Source organism: Corvus kubaryi, unplaced genomic scaffold, assembly GCF_017639235.1.
Source record: "Corvus kubaryi isolate FWS band 111438036 unplaced genomic scaffold, C.kubaryi_AGA036_p1.0 split1-65, whole genome shotgun sequence".
Classification (NCBI taxonomy): domain Eukaryota; kingdom Metazoa; phylum Chordata; class Aves; order Passeriformes; family Corvidae; genus Corvus; species Corvus kubaryi.
The window spans coordinates 7,316,291-7,339,488 of NW_024582080.1; positions in this window are offsets into that span (position 1 = coordinate 7,316,291).

The window sequence follows — 23,198 nt, forward strand, 5'->3', positions numbered from 1 at the left end:
TGCCTTTCTCTGCATCTCCTCCCGGGAGAGCTGGGAACTGTCAAAATCAAGAATAAATTGAAAACAGGGATGGCTTCAGCTTTATCATGGTATCAGCTAGATTTCCTCAGAGTATGTTTAGATAATAGCACTAAAGAAAATAGAAGCTGGTTTAGAGTAGAGCTGCTGTTACCTGTGTCATTCAACTGCTGGAAAAGCAGCACCAGGTAATTTTCAGGGAAAACTCATTGCATATAACTATGTGAGGGAGGAAAACAGCCACGAATGAGGACCAGGAGGAAAACAACAGCAATACAGACACAGCCAGGAAAGCAAAGGGAACTGACACTCGTGCCGATGCAGAATAATGAGCTTTGTGGAGCTATGACTGACAGTGGGGCTTATCAGCAGCCCGAAATGGCAGGGACGCTCCTCCAGAAAATGATATTGCAAATGAAATGGAAGAATGAAAAATTATGACAGTGACTCTGACAAGCTCCAAGGAAAGCAAATTCTTCAGCAAGTGCTTCAGCAGGCCCGTAAGCAGCAGTGACACTGGCTGCAGATTCTCTCCTGAGGGCAGCTCAGTCCAGCAGCCACAGAGAGAAGGAGCAGTGAGAACAGAGCTCAGCCCTGAGAGAGATTTCTGCATACTGCAGAAAACTGAAAAGCTTCAAAGAAGGACCATTATTTATACACAGCACTTACATTAAAACCTGCGAAACCTGTGCCCTCTTATGTGCCATACTCTTTTTTATCTGTCAATCTTCTCTGGCTTTATGGCACTATCCAGTAACACCCCAGTTAAACTGTCAAAATTTGTTTGACTCAGGCTGTTTGTCAGACTCTCACACCTCTTTAAAATCCAGGGTTCAACAACTGGGACCAACAGCCAAGTGCCCTGTGACGTTTGGGGAGTGCTTGAGGTATTTTCCCACTTTGCTTTCTGCTGGGACAAGGTTTCCCTGGACATCCCTGAGTCTGAGTTCACCTGCAGAGACATCACGGAGTTCGGGATTTTCTTGCTGAAGATAACTCCTTGCCAATGCGGACTGCAGTTTAAAGAAGGGGTGAATGGGGGAGGAGGAGGCCAGCTGAGTCTACAGCCCATCTGCCTGTTCAGGGCTGATGGTTTGTCAGAGTGTATCACAGCCCCATACATCATTAGCCTCCATAGGATTTGTATGCAACAGAGAAGAGAGACAGTCAAGAAATAAGGACCCTCTTCTGTCTTCCCTAAGAGCAGAGGGAAAAGGCTGCTCCAGGGCTCCCTGCAAGCATTTGTAACACAGGCTCCCCCAGGGCAGGCCACCTGTCAGCTTCCTTCACCATGGACATTTCCATTTGGACACCGCCCTTTGCGCTTGGCTTTGCTTTGTAATGAGACTATGTGAACTCTGAAGCAATTGAAAGAAAAAAAACCAAACAAACTATGATGTATCTGCTCTTCTGTGAAGAACACATTTATAATTGAGTCCTACAGACACGGTTGGAGGACTGAAAGGGGATTTTCTCCCACTCCTGTTTCTTTACTTTCTTTTCCCCTCAGCACATACTTGTTTCACAAGCATGCACTTGTGAAGTATTCACTTTCCTGCACTAACCTCAGAGATGGACATGTTTTCATTTCAGGCACTTGACCTATTGTCCTTGGGTATTGTATTTAACTCAGCTCTAAGCCCCTAAGAATGAATGGATTACTATCTCTCTATGAATTTTGTAAAAATGCTGTAGGAAATGTCAGCTTCACGGTTTCCAGGGTTTGTGTTTAAGGAAAAAGGATTACTCTGCCAAGCAGTGAATTACCAGCTCCTAGCTCCTGCAAATGAGACTGATGCAAATCTTTCTCAAATATCTGAGAAAAACTGGGATTAAAACTGTACTGCTGCAGTCCAAACACTGCCCGGTTTGCCCTGATATCCTCTGCCTCCCTGTCCCAGGAGAGGCTGTGTCCATGCAGTCACCCTCACTTTGCTCATTGTCACAGCTGGGGACACCCAGGGGTGCTCCCCACACTCCCTCAAAGGGAGACAAAGGTGTCACTGCCATCAGCTGGAACACTCACAGCCTGCATAAGGAGAGCCCCCTTGTATTTCCCCTGGTGAGCCCTGGAAAGGCTTTTACTGAACAGCACAAGCCTCTGGCTCCGGAGCTGCCGGAGCTTGTTTTCCCCAGGCTTGGCACCACCTGCTTGGGTTACCTGTGACAAGATGAGGCAGCTGCAATTAGGGCAGCTGTAAGAGCAAGACCCCCACGGGCTGTGTGGGGATCAGCCAGGCTGCTGAGATACCCTGTGGCTTCTCTTGCTAATAATGCAAGTCAGCTCACCTACCTGTGCTTCTGGGAGGAGCACATGGGGTACATGGCTGCTGCTTTCATGTCACAGGTGAATACTTGAGCTATTTAAGATTTTTATTTCCATATCAAACTTGGCTGAAACCAGCCAAAAGGAGTTAGGAATCCAAGAGACTCAAAAGACAAGTAATATTTTACGGTGTGACTCTTGGGGATGGTGCTGTGCAGGGCCAGGAGCTGGACTCAGTGATCCTTGTGGGTCCCTTCCAACTCAGCCTATTCTGTGATTCTGATTCACTTTCATCTGAAAAGCAAGCCTCAGCCCAAGCTCCCTTCACTCCATCTCACCTGATAGGCCTGATCCTTTGCCACACTGAGTGCTGCCTCCTCATTTACACCCAAAAGTACGTGCAGATGAATGTTATCACAGCTTCTCACAGGTTCTCTTCTCACTGACCACATCTCCACTTCGGACACCTGGAAAGGGTGCTGGTACCTGGTGGAGTTAATGGCCAGTTTTCCTGGGAAGAAAGAAGGTGGAATAGAACCAAGAGAGTGTGCTGACACAACAACAGCATGGGAAAATATAGTATGGATGGGAAAGAAAAAAAAAAAAGAATAAGAAAATATTAAAGAAAACTAGAAGGAAATTCTAGGATGAGGTAAAATAAATCCACTATTAATCTGATGCATAAATTTACTTGCATCCTTCTGTTAGAGACCACAGTGCACAGGCCAGGAAAAAAAGGTGTGTGTATAATGTTCAGGTATTCCTTCCCAAGGATTAACCATTTGCTGAGAGGAATACTGTTCATTTCATTTCCAATAAGGAGAGCATTTGTACTTATAAAAAGAATCTCAGGGCAGGAGATGAGAGGACATCTGGCAGTGGTCCTTATCCCTTAAGTGGTCTCCAGGCTAGAAATCAGATTTGAAGTAAATAAACAAACCTGAGCAGGAGCATGCTCATCTAAATGCTCTTAAAAATGAGCAGTATGTATAGCTCCTAATTACAGTGACTGACATCTGCTTTGTCCTTAGTGAGTGACAACTGAGAAAGTCTCTTCCCAAAAACACTTTTGACATTATCGACATAATCAGAAGTCATCCCAATATATGCAGGCAATTAGTGATAACCACATTTCAAGTAAGAAGGAAATCTACCACAAGTGTCAATATTCATCTGGAGAGTACGAATCTTTGAGTCATATTTAAATGAGTTTCCTTAATTAAACTGACAATGAAGTCAGTTCATGTTTATGAAAGTGCACCTCTTCCTCTATCATCACAGGTTAAAGATTCTCTGGAACATTCTCTCCTTTCTTTATTAACAGCTTGTAAAATTGAACCAAGTTTGCTTTTCTGCAGGCTTGTGCCTATCATCATATGTGGGCTCACCCACATGTTTTGGATGCTCACAAAAAGAGAACCCATGCTTTGAAAAGCTGCAGCACTGCTGAGTCTGATGTAAGTAGGGGCAGGTATGAGTCATGCCCTGCACTGATGGGCTACTGCCTGTCAGGGTATGATATAACATTGCCTGCAACTGCACAGATCTACACTTAGATTAGCTTCTACATTTCAAAATCACATATAAGATTATATATAAAAAGATTAAGCCATGTATGAAAAGATAATATTACTGTTAGGGTAGAATTTTATAGCATTCATAAAAAGGGGCAACTCTGGTATCAAATGACTGCAGCTGCACTTGCTTTCAGTTTTCAAAATATGGTGCTTATTAGCAAGAAACTATCTGATAACCAAATAAAAATGCAGAAACAGTTGCCTAAATCTGTAAATGCTGGACTTTCCTGCACAGATTTATTAAATTGAAAGTATGAATAAGGCTATCTGAGCTAATAGTTGTTACTGCAGCGATCTGGGGAATTTTTAATGTGTCCAAGATATTAGCTCTCTGGCTAAACTGGTCTTACATACTCAGCTCAGCCTGCCTTGAGCCCGAATGACTTAAAAAGAACTATAACCTAGGATGGAATTGCAAGTCAGATCTAGGGCATCTGTGCCTGGGGTATTGTTACATTGTCTACAAGCATCATTCAATCTCCCTCTGCTGTCTGCATTGGGTCCTTGTAAATAAAGTAAATAGTGCCTCCAGCTTAGGCTCCGCTTTTTCAATCTTGAGTCTCAAAGCTGACAACAAATAGGAGGTATGCATTATCAACAACAGTCTGCTGAAATCTTGATGGAGCTATTCAAAGCAATTTTTATGTGAGAGACTGTGTTTGAGATAGGAACCTGCCAGGCCAAAGGGCAGGCTACTCTTTCTCCACCCGACACAAATCTCTCCGTTAACATTTCAATAAATGCTGCTCCTCAGTCGCCTCCTGGGAAAGGATCAGGGTCCAGGACAACAGCTCTTTTTAGGGATTGTAGGAAAGAGCACATTTTAACTAAGTAATAGTTTTCTTTCAATTCTGAAGATGAGTCTGGAGTGGTTCATGCCCTGAGTACGTAATCATCTCTAGCTTTACATTTCCTGATGGATTTCTCTCTTTACACAGACTTGCATCTATTTTCAAATAATTGCCATCTCCTTTTCCTGTCCTTGAAAACTAGCTCTTGTGTAAGCTACAGTCAAATTCTATCTTCCCTCCATACAGTGTGTCATGTTGTAATTTTCTTAAACCAGCTGATGAGAGGCATTAGACAACGTTCACAGGTGATAAAGAGCCTGTTTCAAAGCTTTGTCAATTTAATTTTTACTTGTTAATTAAAACCAAAACTTTAATAAAATGTCAGCTAAGCTACGTTGATGGAGGGGAATATTCAGTTTGTTGAGTTGCTGGAGAATTCCTAACTATGGCTACACGGCTAACCGTAGATAGGAGGGCATGGTTGATACCCCAGGTCAAAAATACATCCCGGTATAAGCTGCAGAATGCCTGCAGGTACCTGAGCTGCTCCGCGGGGAACTTTTGGGATCTTCCAAACCGTTACCAGTCAGCAGAGGGCAACACAGCCACAAAAACAGGGAAAAGCTTCACAGGCTTTTCACAAACGTGTAACTCAAACCCTCGGCTCCCTCTGCTAACGCGAGCAGGATCAGGTTCCAGCCTACTGCAGCCAAGGATGACACATTTTGTACAAAACCCTCTTTTCCCCAAATAGAGCTGATAAGCAAATGAAAGGACACATAATAAGTAAACCAACTACAGTTGTCAAAATCCCAGTAGAATAATTCAGAATTTCTGTGTGAAAACCAAGGAATAACTGATTACAGCAAAACCTGTGAGCTGGCTACACGCGTTTTATATGTAAATTCAGCACGGGGATAGGATACGGGACAGACTGTAAGCTGGAGAGCTAAACAAATGGAAATCCTGGTGTGACCTTAAAAAGAAAGTTGTCAGAAAGGACTTTTCACTCTTGATGGCAATGGTACAAATACTGCACCAGACCCTGAGGTTCCAAAGTTTGGCACAATATGCTCTACACCTATGTGGTACCCTGGCACCCAAGGGGCAGTAGTATGGAGGGGTTTAGTCCCACTCTGCACCTGGGTTTTCCTTTATGGAGGGTGGAATTTGTGTCAGACTGGGGTTGAGGTGAAACAGACACAGACAAAATGAGGAAGGTTAGCAGAGCTGCAACAGAAACAACAGATAGGAAACATGGCAGGACAGAGGCATCCACTGGAGATTTCTGACCTTTTATTTAAAATAGTCACTGCCTGTATGCCAAGTCTCTGGGAATATGAAAACTGTATCAGCTTGGATCAAATATCAGTTGTGCTCTTCTGACAATGACCAGAAGTAGATACCTAAAGAAATATTTAAGCAAGGAAATGCCTGTAGAGATACTGCCCAGAACATCCTGCCAACCAGTCACAACCTGCAGGGCAGGGACTGGCTGGACCATATGGGCTGTGTTTGTGTTTACCAGGCCTTCACTGATTTCTCTGATGAGTCTTTAAATGCATGAGGACCTTTATCACTCTCTAATTCCTGTGGCAAGGAGTTCACAGAGCCCATAGACTGTTGAAGTATCACTTTGGGTTGTGCCCTGAAACTGCTTACCCACTGGTTTCCCTCATGTGCTTGCACTGGAAGGAGTGCTGAAACCTGCCTCCTGTTCCCTATTGTCCCAGCACTTAGAGGCTGCCTTCCTCTCTCCAAGGTCACCTCTTTTCCAGCTAGAAGAGCTGTACTGTTTATTTCTTGTAGAAAAGAAGCTCCATTCCTTTGACCACTTTTGACATCCTGCTCTGAACATTTTCCAGTCCTAATCCAACTCTTTTGAGACGGAGCTGAACTTTCTACTTCTGTATTGCAGGGAATGACTGTGAGCTGTACTAAAATAACAACTGTAATTGAAGATTACTAAGGTACAACAGTATTCAGCTGCCTATCTGCCTTGTCACGATGCAGCAGAGATGTACAATAAATACTGCTATAACTTAAACAAATGACAATCAGAAGTCAAATGAAACTATTGAAAATCAGAAGATGATTAAAATCACTCCTTCTTCTTTACTCCCCACCCTGGAGAGGAAAACCCTCACAAATGATTGCCTCCTTCCAATTCTGCAGCACAGCATGCCGTATCTTATTCTAATGGCATCTGTTCTGATCTCCCATAGTCAGAGTGGCAGTTTCAGGTTTCCAAGCCACGCACAGCTCTCTTTTCTCATCATGAATTCTGCCTTTCCAGCATAACAGACATAATGTGGTTGCTATGGAATTGAGTTTGCCTTTTGCTGTGTAAAGATGATGGGCTTTCTCATTCAGCAGCATGCTGTTCCATGGTCAGGGCCTGGAAGGGCCTCCAGCACCTGGCACACCAGAGGTAGCTGATGTTCCTCCTTCAGGTCTTTATGATCCAATTTGCATTTTCCATACATATTCTTTCTGAACAACCACTCGCTCTTTTATGTTTTTAATTTCTCTTCATGAAACACAGTCGGCCACTATGGATTCTTGAACAGACTTTTCCATTTCTGGAATGGGGAAAAGCACAAATATAAAATCTGTAGCTTTGGTAGTTACGCATCTGCTCCTTCTGACTGCGAGCACTTATGCAAACCCCGTGGCAGCCTTTAGGTTTGCTACATCTCCCCTACATCCCGGGACAGAGCAAGTCTGCTGCAATACGGCGACAACCTTTTGCAGTGGAGTAGGAGGGATTCATGTTGCCGCAGGTGGGTGGATATTCCACAGGTTGCTCTCTTAGATCAATACTACCAGCCAGGACTATTTGGTATCCAGGAATAAAGTCTCCCTGTGGCTGAATGTATTGCCAACACACGCAGCATGCGAGGGGCTCACATGGCTTGCCTGAGCCAGAGCCGTGCTGCGGAACACGGACACACGGGTGCAGCCCCGGAGCGCCCGGAGGAAGTGAAAGCCTCTCCTCCAGGCACGGAAGGTGTCCATTCTTGTCCGAGATAAGGAGCGGGCTGTAGAGGCGCTGCGGGGATGCGGGCAGGCCGTGTCTGCAGGCAGGCAGCTGCGCGCCGCTCCACACGTACCGGGAGAGCGGAGGAAGCATTTCCTCTGCTTGCTCCCAGCCCCTGCACGCAGCCCGAGGATGAATCACGAGCCGACAACTGCAAGATACCAGCGAGTTTTTTCAGCTTCCTGGATGCCTCAGTCCCAAAAGAAAGCACTGAGCTGGTGGTGCTCTGCACTCTCAAGCTCTGTAAAAAATATACATATGCACGTTTCATTTTGCTGTCCCTTATGGCAGGAGGAGTGAAGGCAGAAAAAAGCAGCAATTCCATAGATGAGTTATGAGGAGGCTGCAAAAAACACCGCAACTCACAAATCTAATTTTCCCAACTGTTTGGCTTTTGAAACCCCTTTCAGAGATGACACTGGACAGTTTCAAAACTGATTAATGAGTGTTACATTGTTGACTGCCAGGAATAGCATCCCACTGGATCAAAAGAACAGGCAGCCTCATCAAAGAAAGACCAGACACAAGGGATTACACCTCACATGTCTCTGGAAACCCACCTATGAAATCAAAAGAAAACTAAAGTTGTCGGGGGGGCCTATGCTCAAATTTTATGGTCTTACAGGACTGAGATATCAAGTTCCAACCTAAACTGTGTAAAAGCACCACCATTTTCAGCTAGAAAAAGCTGTCAGCTGATATGCAGCTGCTTGACTAGAAAACACTGATTTTTGTCATAGAAGGGGTAGGAAACAGTTAAAGTAACTCTGGGCGGTTATTTCTTAAAAAAATTAAATAATCTTTATCCTACAAAAGAAGTTAAACCTGCTTGAGTGATTAACAAGTAGAGAATCCAGGGTCGGGTTTTGTAAGGCCTGTTCTGCAGCCAGCTGCCCATGGACTGGGTGGGCTTGGGAGAGCAGAGCTGAAGTGTGTCCCCTGATGCAGCGTATCTGGAGAGCATGATGGTGCAGGAGACTGATACACAGGGTAACACAGTCTCTGAAAGGTGATCTTACATTAATAGTCTTGAATCAGCAATCCTAAAGCCAAAATCTCCTTAGATATCAACAACCATGAGAATTCAAGACACCTGGCAGAACATTTTAGGATTTGATCGTTGCAGCCTAGGTAGGTCAGAAGAAAGTTGTGAAATGTCAGAGTGAGACATCTCCCAACTCCTTACGTGAAACCCACAACAGAATCCCTGTTTAGATGAGCTCTGGCCAATACTGGAGTCAAAAGTACCTTCGGTGCTTTTTTCATTTCTGGAAAGATCTGTGGGGGAGGAAAAGGCTGTCCTGGGAAGTAGAAGCAAGTGGCTACACAACAGTACTTGCCACAGTGAATTAGGCAGCCGCCCATATGGCCAATTCAGAAAAACAAGTATCCCCTAGTGAGCCACAGTGCTGCTACACGACAAGGACAGCCTTTCCAGCAATCAGCTGGTACAGGAGAGGGCTTTCTCTCAGTCTCTGCTTTGCTCTCAGCCTCAGGCTTTGGTGGGATGGTGACAAAGACACATTTTAAAATGTATGTATACATTCTTTCACATGGAAGTATATGAAATACTTACTTATATTTAAGGTGAATTTAAGGCTATTTGAGGTGAAAACCAAATATACTATGTGTGACCTAACATATTTTTATTTATATGTGAAAACTGTTGGCAGCAATGTGGAGGCTGCTCTGTGCATGTGCTCCCCAAGGAGAGGGAATGGTCCTTTGGCTAGAGAAAAAAATTAAGAAAGACTGTCTTGTACTGTCCTTTGGAGATTTTTAATTTGAATATCTTCATTGTAACTCCCTCTCCACGAAGGGAGATGGCAGTTTCAGTTAGACTGCCAGCAGTGTTTAGACTTATGCCCAGCACAAGGACCTAGACATGTCCGTGTGGGCATGTAGAATCAAGAGAAAGGAAAACAAAATGAGAAAGGTCCCAGCATTTACCTGTGGTGCCCCATTGCCTTCCCACTGAGGCAGCAGTGGGCTTGTGCTGGCAGAAGCATGGCTGAGGCATCAGAGGGACAGGATGCAGCAGTGGGAGGCAGTGTTGCATCATCCACATTTAAAGTTGCTCTGTTTTTCCTTCATAAACCAAGGGAAAGCACAGCTCTTAAAAGCAATTCAGAGGAGAAGACTGTGTTCAACTGTCTTTATTTTACCAGTGGGACCTTTCAGCTTTCCTACCCTATTTGAAACTATACGCTTTAGTGCTCCAAAGTCATTTTGGAAAGGGGAAAGGGTGCATCAAGCTGCATAACTCCTGCAGCAGAGAGGTCAGGAGTTGGTTTTGCATAAAGATTATGTTATCCAGTTCACGGGGAACTGTTACTGCCAGGCAGCTTCAGAGATGGAAATGGAATGGATTAGACAGATCTTATTGCTCCTGATCACATCAGTGCTGATGAACAGAAAATTTGCTTTACAGTTGGACAACCAATTAATCTAACTCCAGCCCCCTAGAAACAGGACTCCACTGTAAATCAGTCATCAGCACTCCCTTCATGATCAGTGGCAAATGGCAGGTGCTGTCAGGCAGGGTTTCACTCCCCATGGTAGCAGCCCCTGTCCCGAGATGCCACACAGCCACTGTCAGAGCAGCACCCAAAATCTGGTATTGCTCAGCTGAAGAGCCTGCAGCCAAAGAAGCTGAACACAGTGAACTCCCCAGAAGCACTTCCTGAAGTTCAAATAATTCCATTTATTTTTCATTTATAGTTGATAATCCCAAGTGCAGCTTTAAGAATGCTAGAGTCATGCAGCTCACTGTGACACATTTGCTATATTTTGTTTTCCTGGAATTATATAGCCTTTACTTCTCTCACAGTATCTGTCCTTTGTATCCAGGATTGATGCATCAGATAGAAGAACCCCAGAACCACAGTCAGGCTTTTTGTCCTTCTTTGGGATTCAGGGCAGAGAACAAAGCTACTGAGATGAGAATTAAGCCATAGATCCATTAAATATTAATCACTTGTGAGGTTTTTTTTGTTTATTGCAGTTTGGTTAATTTGTACCCAGCTGATGAAAAATCACTCTTCCCAAAAATAAATCACTTTAATAACTTAATGCCAGACCATGAAATAGGATGTGTAATAATCTACCTCATCCTTTTTTCAGCTGGAGGATAAAATAACCACAAAACAAAACCCCAAAACACCACAAACTGCTTTGTTTTTCTGCTCCATCCATGTCACTGTTTGCTGGGGCTCATTTGCCTGCAGGCTCTAGAGACACTGTTTCAACTTTCTAGCCTAAACAAGCTTCAGTCCTTGGGAGCAGGCAAACACTGCTCTTTGAGACAGTGAGCACTCCACAGTGATTCTGAGCTGGGCTCTGCCCGTGATGCTGAGGAGGTTACTGGGTCTCCAAAACACCTCCTTCCAGGTTCTGGTCCTTTGTGTGCACTCCTCAGAGCCACTGGGCTAGAGCTGCCTGGTTCGGCTGAACTGCCTTTCCAAGTCAATGCTACAGAGCTGCAGGCCCATCAAGGGAGGCAGAAGCTCAGGCAGCAAACACAGACCACGAGTGACTGGATGTGTCTGCTGGCAACAATTTTTGAATGTTCAGTTCTGTCACAGCTGCTAGAAGTCAGGGGGGTGTCGATTCTAGAGCGGACAGAAAGAAGGAATGATAGCAGTGTAACCTATAACTAGGTATACCTTATAAAAGGATCAGCTCTCTGAATCTATGGCCAAATTACTTCTCTAGCTTTTCAGATAAGTATTTTGCACAGCTGAGAAATCCCTGACTCCTAAATTCCTCCCTTTCCCCTGTCACACGACCACAGTTGCTTTGTATTTGGAAGCCCATCTGAATTTCATAACCAATAATTTTGTCACTTATTAGCATAATGGTTCACATAAATAGACTGCTTGCATATGAATGCAACCATCATCATCACCCTTCACCTTAAGCAGGCAAGATGAGTGCAGTGGGTCTGCACTGATCATCCTGCAGATTGTTTTTCAGCCTTGAAAAACTCTTTTCTTTGAGAAAGGATCCTGCTGTAATTAGCAGTGTACTGATATATGGCAGCTGCTGTCTCAAAGAAGTTGCCATGCCAAAAAGATCTGACATGTATTTTTAGACAACACTTCAGGGTAAATCAACAGCCAGGTACTTTCCAGGTACCTATGATACCACTGCTTCCCTATCGAAAATGAAAGTCTGAACAGTAAAAGAACAGCTGATTGACTTTCATAACTTTTGTGTCAGATCACTAGTGATACACAACATGGAAAGTGGGATTCTTATGCATTACTTCTCCTTCTGCTCCAAAGCACGTATGACTCCAGCTCCAGCCTTCAAATGCACATTTTCACAGACTCATTGTCTCAAACGTGCCTGTGCCCCGTTAAATTCCCAGCTGTAGCACTGAAACGTGTGCTCCAGAGAGTCTGCTTGGCACTGGTCTCGCATCCTTTCAGTATGTATATGAAGGAGGCAACAAGAATAGTGCCAGATGGCACTGGCAATGGAAATGATATGACGTACATATGTGATGAAATTTTCTTTTTTTTTTTTCCTTGTGAATAAAGCATCTTGTGAAAAGAGGAATTAGATGCAGTATTTATAAGTCCTTCATAAACATCCCCAAATTCCAAGCAGAAGACAAAAGGCATGAATCATATCACAGCAGGCACTATAGCTGGGGAAGTGGCCTTTATGAAGATTGCTTCCGTAATTTGGGCTCCAGAATGAAAGAGAGCTGCTCTTAGGAGATCTGTAGGAAGTTGATAATGGCTTATTTAATTGTAGTATCACTAATAAAATCTGTGTTTTCATCAGGAACATTTCCTTAGCTAAAAATGCCATGATTCTTCAACTGTAGTTTGATCCTGTTCATTTTGTCTATAAATGATATAATGCCAAAAAAATAGATTAGGACATTATAGTTTCCTTTAAAAGGAAACTTTTAGACTGTGGCTGCAATCCACACCATACAAGATGATAATCCCATAATAACTGACTTGGTATGCAGAAATAAAACAATTACTCATAAACCAGAGATCATAAAGCAAGGAAATTTGTTCTCTATCAATTATAGAGGAAATGAGACCATAATTTGCTCTTTATGACTTGACAGCTAAAAATCTCCCATTAATTGACTCTTGTCATTAAAGGAATTCTCCCCCTGCATAATTCTCCATCAGTTTTGGTGGCAGTTTTATGCTCTTAACCTATTTGGTGACATTGAACTTGCATTGTATTCCTTGTACCAGAAGAATATCACCCCATTTATATTACTCATGGGAAAATCCCGAAATAGAAAGGATGTGGTCTGAAGCAACTCCTGATGTCTACACTGAAAAGTGTAAGACCATCTAGATTCACAGGACTGATGGACACCAGCTATCAAATCAGAGGGATCTACACATACCAGTCATTTTCAGATGCATCTGACTTCAGACAACCACAGTGGAAAATAGCAGCTATCAATATAATTTAAAAATAAAATACAAACTGCTAACCTACCTGTCTTCCCCATTATTAAACAGCAAAAGTTTGGCAAAGCTGACAGCAGATCTCAGATCATTCAGCAATGCCAGCCCTGATTTGTAGATAGACTTTTTTCCTACTGAAAGTAGGCAGGGAATTTTTGGAAAGCATATAGTTAGTGGCATTAATGAGCAGTATGTATTGCTGCACTCAGACATCTGTGAGTACTTTCCCTGTACACCTACAAGAGAAGAACACAGGCCCCTGTAAATCACAGGGAGGTGTAAGGCAGTGATGGCCAACAAATACCCAATGACTAGGTGCTGATAATAGCATAATCATCAGCCCTGATGCTGGCTTTGTGCCTTGTTTTGTGGGCCCTCCAAGGCCTAGTTTGTCGTTTCCTCACCTTTGTATCATTAACCTCCAGTGCAGAGGCTGCAGCTGGAGCCAGAAGATGAACAGAGGGCACAAAAGATGTGTGGATCAAAAGGTGAAGAAACTCTTCTTCCTGAACACAGACATTTTGGCACAATCCACCTTACCCTGTTTAAGGTGCTCAGCAGCTGGGCATCACTTCATAGCATTTTCCACTAGAGAAGTGCTCAAGGTCAGGGCAGAAAGACAGGCAGAATTCAGTGAGGAATCCTGCACAGTACCACTGCCTTGGTGGCTAAGCATCAGGAAAGCCAGGCAGAAGAGGATACAATGAGATTTTAATGGGAGTATATCACTTCCAGCTTGTTAGGACTGCAGTCCAGCCAAGGGAAGGTAAGGCTGGAGCATTCCTTTGCATTTCACCATCAAATCAAAGAACTGCAAACGACAGCTGACAACAGCTTTAAGGGGAAAAATGGATGAAAGCAGAGCTTTCTCAAGCAAAGCTTCAAAGCATGAAAAGCAAAAAAATTCCCAGAGCTGTCTAGTTACAAGCAGTATCAGACTGCCTGCAGATGACTCCAGACAATAACAGTAGCCTCAAGGGGACAGGCAAGACAGGATATCATGATAGCTGCAAAATCAAATATTGCCAGATACTACCATCCCAGTCCCACATAGGGAATGGCTGGAATGATAACCAGGGCTCCCTCATAGCCATTTTATGTATTGTGTGATATTGCATAGCATTCAGGAAATTGAAGCAAATTTGATCACATTCAACATTGTACATATTTTCATCAGTAGAGAAAAAAATTCTAAAGACAATATTTTGAAAAATGAGAAATTCCAAGTACAATCAGAAAATAAAGACTGTCAGTTTTTGCTGGCTGAAGGAATGATTGATAGAAAAAAAAATTACTTCAGGGAATAATTATTACCTTGATTTCAGTTTTGTTATCTAGCTGATAAGACACAGCAACTGAGACAGGCTTGCTGTGATAATGCTGGCAGGGTCACAACACTGAGGATGACAGCTTATTTTCTCATGACTTCTTAACATGCAGAGGATTGTCTTACTGATAGACATTAATATGACAATGCTGCAGCTGCCTCCGTCAGATGTGTTCCCCAGGGTTGTTGAAGCATCTGTTACTTTTCACCTTTCTGAAGTAATTTCAATTGTCTTCTACCTGAAGGCTCATCATTCTGCTGAGATATTTCTACATTATGTCCGTTATTGAAGGGCAATGTATAAACATATCGTCAACAAGGAACAGCCACTCGCTTTGTCTTTCTAAATTCCTTTATCACTACAGAACACATTAATGCATTGTAATAGCTACACTTGTGACCTAATCTGCATCCATTGCATTCCTTCTATTATGTGCAGTGATGATACAGTTGTTGCACAGGTATCATTGCTAATATCCATGAAATATCACAAAGTCTCTCTTTTTTTTTTTTTTCTTTTTTTATATAGGACCAATAGATCTAGAAATCCCACCTTGCTCAGATTTTTTTTCCATCACAAATTCATCTTTGGAAAGAATTTTCATTACATTTTAACAATCCTTTTCCTCATACGCTGCTCAAAAATAGTGCTATTATTCAACAGCCTTTCATCATTCATTAGAAGATTGGTGGGAGAGGGTGGGGGGGGGAGGGGAGGGGAGGGAAGGGAAGGGGAGGCAGAAGAGGAACCTCTATCTCACATGCTTCCCCTTAAATTTCCTGGAGTTATCCTCAGTTTTCTGACCTTCCCTGCATCCTCTTAAAACTTGCTTCTTGCAAGAAGTCTGGCCACTGAAATGGATGTAATCAAAGAAGAATTTTCAGAACTTCAGTCTCCTGTATGGTAGTAGGCATGATTCTTTACATTTTATTATAAATTCCCACCATTTACTATGGGATTTCACATTACCCAATTCTGAACCTGGGCTGAATTTTCTACTCACTTAGAAACAAAATCCACTCTTGAAATTCTAGGAATAGTATCATTCTCTCTCTCATACAGTGTTTCCTGAACCCTGTAAGTACACCCATTTCTTCAGTTGTGCTCATTAAATAGGTGATTAGTATAATGGGTTTGTAAGAGTCTGAGGTGATTCCACAAAAAAAAGTATAACATATTTTATGTTGAGTTCAGTATGAATGAACTGTGAAATTGTATTTGACTTTGAAGAATTGCACTAGGATGGAGAATTAAATCAGTCTTCAATCAGTAATTTCAGGACGCTTACTTATTGAAAATATGTATTTTGCTACCTTCAATTAAAGAATTCTTGAGGCTACATTCATTTCAGCAGCTTTTCAAAGACAGGTAAATAGTACCAATCTTACTAAGAAAGAAGAATCAGATATAGTGCAAATTAGTTAAAATACTGGTACCAAATTTTCTTCAGAAAATGTAAGAATGAGGATGAAGTCAACCTCACCTCACCCCAATCATCCCAAAATTGAGATAGTCTATACCACATGCCCAGGGAACAGCATGGGGAGAAGAGAGATGGGAACCCCCAGGCAACCCAGCTCCACCTCAACCACTTTTTACCTCTCTTCATCCAAGATCTGACAAGCAGTCAACAAACAGCACACAGCACATTGCCTGTGCTTTCCATATGACCAAAAGAAATGAAAAGTGCAAATGACACTGCAACAGCAATCATGTCAGATCTCCTGCAACCATGAGCTGAATTTGCTCACAGCAACAAGGAACAATTTCCAGAGAGGGCCTCAGTGTAACAGCCAGTGAAGGTACAGTTTAATGAAAAGTTTCAGTACCTTTAGCCACAAGCCTTGCTGTCACATCATGAAAAAAAGTGGTATTTAACTTACAGGGCAAAGGAAGATAGCCTGTGGCTGTCATATAGGCAAAGCATTGGAGTGGTTTGGTCAGACACTATCTGATCTGCCATAAATCGTATCAGTGTAAAGTAGCATTAGTGGTTTGGATTGGGATGAGGCATGCTAAAATTGAATTTCCTCTTTTATTAAACCAAGGCCTGAGGACAATAACAGTGACAGTCAGAAGGGATTCTCTTATTCAGACATTAAAAAGAAATAGCTGAGCATGGAGATATCACAAATCAATCCCTACTCAATTCACACAGTAAATAAGCAAAGATCTTTTAAATAGTTACATTTGTTGTCAATATCTTCTAAACATGCCAAAAAGCCAGGCCAAAGAAACACAACTCACCTGTCACCATCTCATGAACCCAAGCTTACAGGTGGGTTGTTTGTAGACATGAGCAAGGCTGGTACCTCCTGTGCTGACAGAGTTCTTCTGGAGCCCCAGAGGAGTGCCAGCCCCTCAAGAAACACAAAGACAAGCAACAAAGGGGGAGGGGGCTCTCTACCAGATCAGTCTTGTAAAAACTAAACAAAAGCCACTGTCAGGAAATTTGAAATAGAAAGGACAAACTTCAAGCTGTGATATTTCTGAGCATGCATCCATTCCTCTCTTAAAATATTTACAGGAGTTTTTATAAAACAACAGTATTGTGATGTCAGTCCAGTCTTCAGAAAGTTTGAAAGGAAAGATGAGGGGAAAAAGAGGGTATTTCAAGTACTCACTGCTTCACATGATTGGCTTTTCTGAGGTAAACATTATTTACATTTGAATACAGTATGTATATTTGAGTATACATATATCTATGGTATTGTAAATCTGTTTTATGAATCTATTTGAATCACTGAAGATATTTAGTGATGTCTTGGCTAATGTGTTTTTGTTTCAAAAATAATAGAAATATTCAGTTTTGAAAGAGGAACTTTTCCCATGCTGCCCTGGAGAATGCATGCAAATTCAGGCTCAAAATATTTTACCTGCAAAGGGTTTTCTTGCCAGTGTAGAATAAACAGAGCTTATTCAAGTTCAAAAAGAAAAGATGTGAGAAGGTATAATCACTTCAACACAGAGACTGGATTGCCAGTGTTGAAATGGGTGTGGATGGAGCAGGACAGGCAGAGAGCGAAACCAGCATAAAACAATAGGGAAGCTAAAGACACTGGCTGGTTTCATGGAGAGCAGCTTGATCTGCATGGCTTTTTGGTTTCCATCTCTTTTTCATGCTTCCAAGCTTCACTCACCTGACATCTGCAAAGAGCTGGAAACAATTACTGAGGGAGGCCCAGCTGCTTCTTTGAGCTGTCAGTGTTGCGGAATAAGGCAAGGAAATAACAGTAAGTATTCCCAGGCTTCAGGCATGCCAGGGAGACAAGAGTTCCCAAGGCCATCACAAGGCCTCAGCTAAAGACAAGTGGTCAGAGGAGAGGGGATGTAGGAAGCTGGGCATAAAATGCACCAAAGGAGGGTATGGGGTAGCAGGGAGTATGGAGTGGCAAAGAGGAAAACCATCACAACACAGTCAACGAGAACTGGCAGCAGAGAAGAAAAGAAAAAGAAAGAAGATCTTCAGGAGTCAGGCAGTACTTTTTCTGTTTGCCAAATTAATTTTGCAATTAAATCCCTAAGTGCTTTATTAGCTGTTCTTTTTCCTATTAAGCAGTTTTAGCAGCCATGGGCATGCCATACAAATCCAGTCAGGGAAAGCAGAGAGCCCTGTTATGAACAGGAGTTTCAGTGTCTGTAAGGCACACTGTCACTATCAACTCCGTTATGCAAAAACACTTGATAACTGGTTTCCAGTTGCCCCACCACAAACCTAATTTTTGAAAGAGAAAGAAGGTGAAACTTGCTGCTCACAGTGAGACAAGCTCAAAGCTCAGCAACTTCTGATCAGGCTAAGAAAGTCCATTTCAAAGCTATCTAAAAAATACTTGTGGGAGACAGAGGAGTAGAAACTCCTGCAATTAAAGGAGGCTTTGATTTACAACCCTGGAAGAGACTAGGTCTGGCTTAATTGACAGAGATTTGTGGACCTTAAGCAAAAGGATTACAAACTTGTGTTCCTATCATTATAAGTAAAATTGTACACTGGGTGTTTTGGTGAAGGGTTTTAAAATATAATAGTGTGATTTTATATAGTTTAAGTTAAGAATGTAGATGGTATAAGAGAGACATCTGTGTGTACGGGACATGAGAAGTTATTGGTCAAGACATAGCTGCATTGCAGTGAGAAGTGCCACAGGTGATAGGTCATTAATCTAAAACAAAGTGTCGTTGTAAGTATCTATTGGATTAGAAAGTTATAAATTACGATGTAACCCTAAATCTTGTGACTAGTCGCCATTACTCGGAGGTGTTGTAAAACCTCACGCCTCGACTGATGCGTTTGTTATTTTAAACAATAAATTCGTATAATTGCATAGTCCCATCCCTTAAAGTTATTTTCCTCCGACACGTGAAGCGCAGAAAACAGACAAGTGTTGCCCGGTGTGCGGCGAATTTACAGCGCAGAGGTCGAAGTAGGATGAAGAGGATTCCCCCGGTCGACGTGAGTTAGCCGAACCCTGAAACGAAGGGTGATCCGGCGAGAGCTGAAGCTGAAAGGAAGCTTAAACGGAGGGTCGCGGGCCGATTTCTCCAAAGCACGCCGGTAGGAGAACTGTCTTCAACGTTGAGTGAAGGCAGGGGCCGGGGAGGTTAAGAGATGGGTGAGAATATTTCAAAAGAACAAAGGGATGTTTATAATAAGTTAGATGCCTTGCTGAAGTTACATTCTGAGCCTCTTCCCAGCAAAGAAGTGAAAGATTTATTGCTTTGGGTTTTCCGTAATTGCCCTGACGTTGATTTTGACCTTCTTCTTACTAAATCAGTTTGGGATGATATTGCAACTAGACTTTACGATCTCGCTTCAAAACGCGATAAGGCGGCGGCTGTGTTAATCCCTGCTTGCCGGGTGGTGATAGAACTGTTGAACAGCTCAGTGATTAATGGCGGCTCTGAAATTTTAACTGCTCCATGGGCTCCCTCGCAGTCGCCCCCTCCGGCCGCTTGTAATATTGCACCCAAAAGGGGGGGTGGTGAAGAAAAGAGGGGGGAGCCCTCGGAAGTGACGTATGGTGCCGGAGGGCGGGAGGCCCCGGAAATTACATCCCAGGAAATGACATCTTTGGAAGTGATGAAAGCAAAGATGGATGCCCCCATGACAGCTCAGAGGGTTGCCGGTAGCACAGCAGATGTGCAAACTCAGGATGAGTGTTTACCATCAGTGGATGAATCTAATTTAAGCCTTCAAGATATGAATAGGCTTTCCTCTGCCGATAAGCAGAGAGAAATAAATCTAAGAGAAAAGCCTGTTTTAACAAATTGGAATGTTATACATTGGGAGGTATCTAAAGAGGATGATCTTGTCCCAGCTCGTAAATCGTTGTTAGCATTGCCGGTGAGGTATGGGAGAGGAGGAGTAAACCGGAGATGGGAAGCTCTGGCACATGATGACATTAAGGATTTAAGAAGAGCGATAAAGGAGAGTGGTTTGGGATCTCCCTACTTTAAACAGCTGTTAAAAGCAACTTTAGATCATGTGGACTTAACACCTTTTCACTGTAAAAACATTGCTTCCATGCTTTTAACTGATTCGCAGTCTTTACTGTGGGATTTAAAGTGGCGTAGACTTCTTGGAAAACTGATAGAGAATTACGCAGGAGGTCCTAATGCAGCTCTGACACTTGCACAATTGGCAGGTGATCCACCTCATGACAGGCCAGAAGATCAAGCAGATCTGGCAAGGGCGGTCCTTGCTGACCTCAAAGAAGCAGCTAAAAGGGCACTTCTGCAAATTGAGCCTGTGGGCTCTCCACAAGGTGCCTATACACAAATCAAGCAGGGTCCTACCGAGACCTTTTCTTCTTTCATTGATCGGCTGAGCCAGGCTTTGGAGAGACAATGTGAGGATGATGCTGCTCATCCAATTTTATTACGGAATCTTGCTTACGTTAATGCTAATGAGAAATTGTCCAGGGCTTGGAGAGATTCCAATGATACCACTTCGTTGTCCGAGATGTAGAAAGGGAAGACACTGTGCTAACAGATGTCGCTCTAGATATGATGCAGATGGGAATCTCTTGCCGGGAAATGAATTTTTGAGCGTGATGCCTAGCCACGCGATGAAACAAATAGCAGCAGTCCATCACCCAGAGCTCCCATCCTCTGGAGACCAAAGTCACACACAGTTAGCAGAATGGTCAAATACCTCCCAAGCGACTCAAACCTCCTGCCCCCTGGAGCATTCTGTACCTTGGCAGCCTGCAAATTGATATGCTTTATGAATAGTTCCCACTACCTGATACCCACAGGGGTTACTGGGACGTCTGAAGAAAAGCAGGACTTTTTAATTATGGGAAAAGATGCATGTCGTATCATAGGTCTCGTGGTTTATCCAACAATTGTCTCAGCAAATTATCATGAAGAGCTTACAATTTTGGCTCAAGCATTACAACCTCCTTTAGTTGTTCCTGCAGGAACACAACTAGCCACCGCTGTTGCAGTGCCTACTACAGCTGTACGTAGAGCGATAGAGATGGAAGGGCAGCCACCTATAACAGAAAACTCAAATGTGGGACCAGAGATTTTCTGGACAGAGCATATTGGACGTGACAGGCCATTATTGACTTGCAGTTTAATGCATAACAATAAAACAATCATGGTTCAAGGCCTATTAGACACAGGAGCAGATGTTACTATCATTTCTCACTTGTTTTGGCCAAAAGACTGGAAGCTGGTAACTCCCCTGGATACCCTCACAGGTATAGGGGGCGCCACTTTATGCTTACAAAGTGAATCTGCGATTACAGTCAGAGGACCTGAGGGAAAAACAGCAATTGTTCATCCTTTTATTGTGAGAAAGCCTGTTACAGTCTGGGGAAGAGATTTGTTATCTCAGTGGGGAGTCAAGTTGGAAGTGGATTTTTAGTGGGGGCCATGCAGGCACTCATCACCCCTAAGCTTTCGTGGAAAACCGATGAAGCCATTTGGGTTAATCAATGGCCCCTAGAAGAAGAAAAATTGAGTGCCCTTAAGAAATTAGTCCAGGAACAATTGCAGAAAGGACATATCATAGAACCAACTAGTCCTTGGAATTCACCAGTGTTTGTTATACACAAGAAGACCTCTAATACCTGGAGACTGCTTCAAGACCTTAGAAGAATCAACGAAGTAATAGAAGATATGGGACCCCTCCAACCTGGACTTCCTTCACTCTCTATGATTCCCAGAGATTGGCCTTTAGTTATCATTGATTTAAAGGACGGTTTTTTCAATATTCCACTTCATCCAGAAGACGCTCCACGTTTCGCATTCTCCGTTCCAAGTATTAACCGACAAGAGCCATTGATGAGGTACCATCGGGTTGTGCTTCCTCAAGGAATGAAAAATTCACCTACTATATGTCAATGGTTTGTGGCAAAAGCCGTATCTCCAGCCAGGCGAAAACATCCTAAAGCAAAGATTCTACATTACATGGATGATCTGTTAATTTCAGCACCAACACAGAAGGAGATGGAGGAAGCGCGTGATAGTGTTGTAAAAGAGATTAACAGGGCTGGACTTGAGATTTCTACGTCAAAAATACAGGAATCTCCACCGTGGAAATATTTGGGATGGAAAATGACTGAACAGTCAATAAGGCCACAGAAAATACAGCTTCAAATTAAAGTTCATACTTTACAAGATTTGCAGCAGCTTTTGGGAGAGACAAATTGGATTAGAGTTACTTTAGGGATTACTAATGATGAACTTGCTCCAGTTTTTGATTGTTAAAGGGAGATTGTGACATTACATCCCCAAGAACCCTCACACCTGAAGCTCTAAAGGCACTTGACAGAGTAACAGAGGCTTTTCAGAAAAGACAAGCACATCCTTGTGTAGATTCACAGCCATTCTTCCTTGCAGTACTGGGGGAAAAAAAGCAATTGTATGGTCTTATATTTCAATGGGATGCTTCTGCCAAGGATCCCTTATTGATAATAGAATGGGTCCTTTTGCCTTACAGATCTCCAAAGACAATCTTCACAACGATGGAAATGTTAGCTCAGATTATAATCAGAGGCAGGTCAAGGTTGTTAACTATGGCAGGCAAAGAGTTTGCTATAATTTATTTGCCTCTGAAGAAGCAATATTTTGATTGGGCATTACTAAACTCAGAAGAACTTCAGATAGCATTATTGAATTATCCAGGCACTTGTTCTGTTCATTTCCCTAGTCATAAATTATTTCAGGCAAAATTAAGCTTTAGAGAAAGACCACTGTTGAGTGAAGTGCCTTTGGATGCTGTGACAATTTTTAGTGATGGATCAGGAAAGACACATCGTTCGGTGGTAACATGGCAAGACCCAGAAACTAAAACATGGAAACAGAATATTCAAATAGTAGAGGGTTCTACCCAGGTAGTAGAACTTGCAGCAGTAGTTAGAGCATTTCAGCTTTTCCTGGAGCCTTTTAATTTGATTACAGATTCTGCTTATGTTGCTAATATAGTTAAGAGAATAGAAGGATCAGTTTTGAAGGATGTTAGCAATAATGCTCTGTATCGTTATCTTAAATGTCTTTATACACTTGTGCAAAATAGAACTAATCAATATTTTGTCTCCCGTATTAGGGCTCATTCTTCACTCCCAGGATTCCTGGCGGAGGGCAACTCCAGGGCTGATAAGTTAACAGTTGCCATAGTGAACACCTTGCCAAATATTTTTGAACAAGCAAAGTTGAGTCATGCCTTTTTTCATCAGAATGCACAAGCTCTTATGAGAATGTTTCGTCTTTCCAGAGATCAGGC